Below are 2,139 nucleotides of genomic sequence, written 5' to 3'. Positions count from 1 at the left end.
TTACTTGATTTGTTGTGTTGTTATTACTAAGACACACCTGCATAAAGGTTATATCTCTATCACTTTGCGTGCGTTCTGGTTACAGCCTAATGTCACTTTGGTTTCAGTAGAGCTGTTTACTTGTAATCTGCACCTGGAATGACACAGATAGATGAAACTTAAACTGTAGTCTGCGTACACTCCAGGGGGATGTTTTCATTTAGCCATGTTGGCACACACCGTGGAATCTCACTGAGGCCTACGCAGACCTACTTTTTCTGCATCGGTGGAAGTGCCAAGGGCTAGAGGAGTCTCGGGGCCTGATAGCAGAGCCTCCCTGGTGCTCTGTGGTACAGAGCCTTTGTCATCAGAGGCTGATAGTAGCCACATTGTGTCCGACACCTTCCTTCACAAAGATAGAATTGTTGCATTATTTTCAAATTACGTGCTTCTGATTGCGAGTCACACAGTGTAGAAACTCCCTAAGCTGGTAATCACTATATTGCATTACATTTTTTTGTGCTGTGTATAATATGATTAATGTAACTAGATTTATCCTTTCTCGTGGAAACTGATCTGTATTTTGACCTGTTTAAAATGGATAGAGAAAAAAGTTTTTTTATGATTTGCTTGGCTCCGTGTATTTCAGCAAGGCTGCGTGTGCTGCCAGATCATTAGTGACATATTTTTTCCAGTTATTCTTTCACGGATGAACTCTATGATATTCTAAACAGCAGTTCCACGGCACAAAACCATGACTGGAAAAAAAAATCCCCTCGTGGTGGTTTATGTAATCGAAAATCAACATGACAAAATCAGGAAATATAACATGAAGTTTGAGGTTATTTTATATGAAAGCCATGCTTCAGCTGTTTCCATTAGCTTTATATGTTTCTTGAATCAGCAATAATGGTGCCAAAGCCGTTCAGTCACTTCGGCTCATTTATAAATAGGTCTATTAAATATGACATGATTTGTCTCATAACGAGTGAGTAATAACTTCTGAATTAGTGTCTCTGACAAGTGGCCGTGCCTCGTATCCTGCTCATTAACAAGGCCACATTCATTCTTACCCTCCACGGGCGTTGTTGAGTTTGTCTGAGTAGGCCAATATTGCCGCGGCCCATAATTCGACTTTAATTAATTCCCAGCCAGATGGAAATTCCTGTAGTTGCTAATGAAAGAAATGTTGTTTCTCTCAAGGCGGATTGACCGTAAAGAGAGCGGCTTTGCTACAGTGCTCAGGGTAGAGAGGAATGCTAATAATTCTAAAAGGCTTACAGTGCGCCGGCAGTATCCATGGTAATTCTTCACATACAATGGTGGCCTTTTTTTAGAGGAGTGGAGAGGGGAGGGAGGCGTCTTCCTCGTCGATTCAGTTTGGTGCGACATTAAGAAAGAGCTCCTGTGCACTTTCAGCTGTTCAGGTTATTATTAGACATTTTATCCAATGCAGTTTGCTTAGATTAATGATTATGAAGCGATTTGTAGGTGTGTCTGTATGTAACGTGGTTTGGTAGTCTGCCTGAAAGAGTTACTCATAAATGGTTAAACATAAACATCACCAGATCATCGCAGAATTTCCCTAACGTAGATAAGATTTCGATCGCTCCTCAGCCCCCTTTTTTCTTTTCTTTTCCTGTGTGTCGTGTCGCTGTTCCCTGCAGGAGGACGGTGTGAGGGCGTTGTGCGCTTTTTTTTTCTCTCATCAGTAATGTCAGGCTCTGTTTGAATACTTGTTATGGCTTAAAGAAAACAGTGTGTTTCTAATTTACCTCATGATCCAGTGATTGCTATCAACATCACAGAAGCATGTATAATCAAAATTCACTTCCCCTCTCACAATCAATGACTCAACTGTGGTGAACACAGAGGCGAGTGTTACGCTAATTGCCCTCTGGATAACCTTTTGTTTATTCATTTGGTTTCTTGACCTGCTCAGTACTTTTCTGGGGTAAAAGGAACTGGACGGCATATAAATGTCTTTCAGTACAAGCATGCACTTCTCTTAGCCAGCGCGGCGTGGATTGAACCTGACGTCATAGTACGGGTAATTGATTTTATATTACTACTGCAGTACAATACATAGAATATTAAATGTCATATTTAATGGTTTAAAAAAAATCTTGTAAATCCAGTAGTCCCATAAAGCAGTTCTGC

This window comes from Rhamphochromis longiceps, linkage group LG4, assembly GCF_057381845.1.
Source record: "Rhamphochromis longiceps isolate RC_006_pf linkage group LG4, R_longiceps_female_GT1.1, whole genome shotgun sequence".
In the NCBI taxonomy this organism is placed as follows: domain Eukaryota; kingdom Metazoa; phylum Chordata; class Actinopteri; order Cichliformes; family Cichlidae; genus Rhamphochromis; species Rhamphochromis longiceps.
This window is presented reverse-complemented; position numbering follows the sequence as displayed.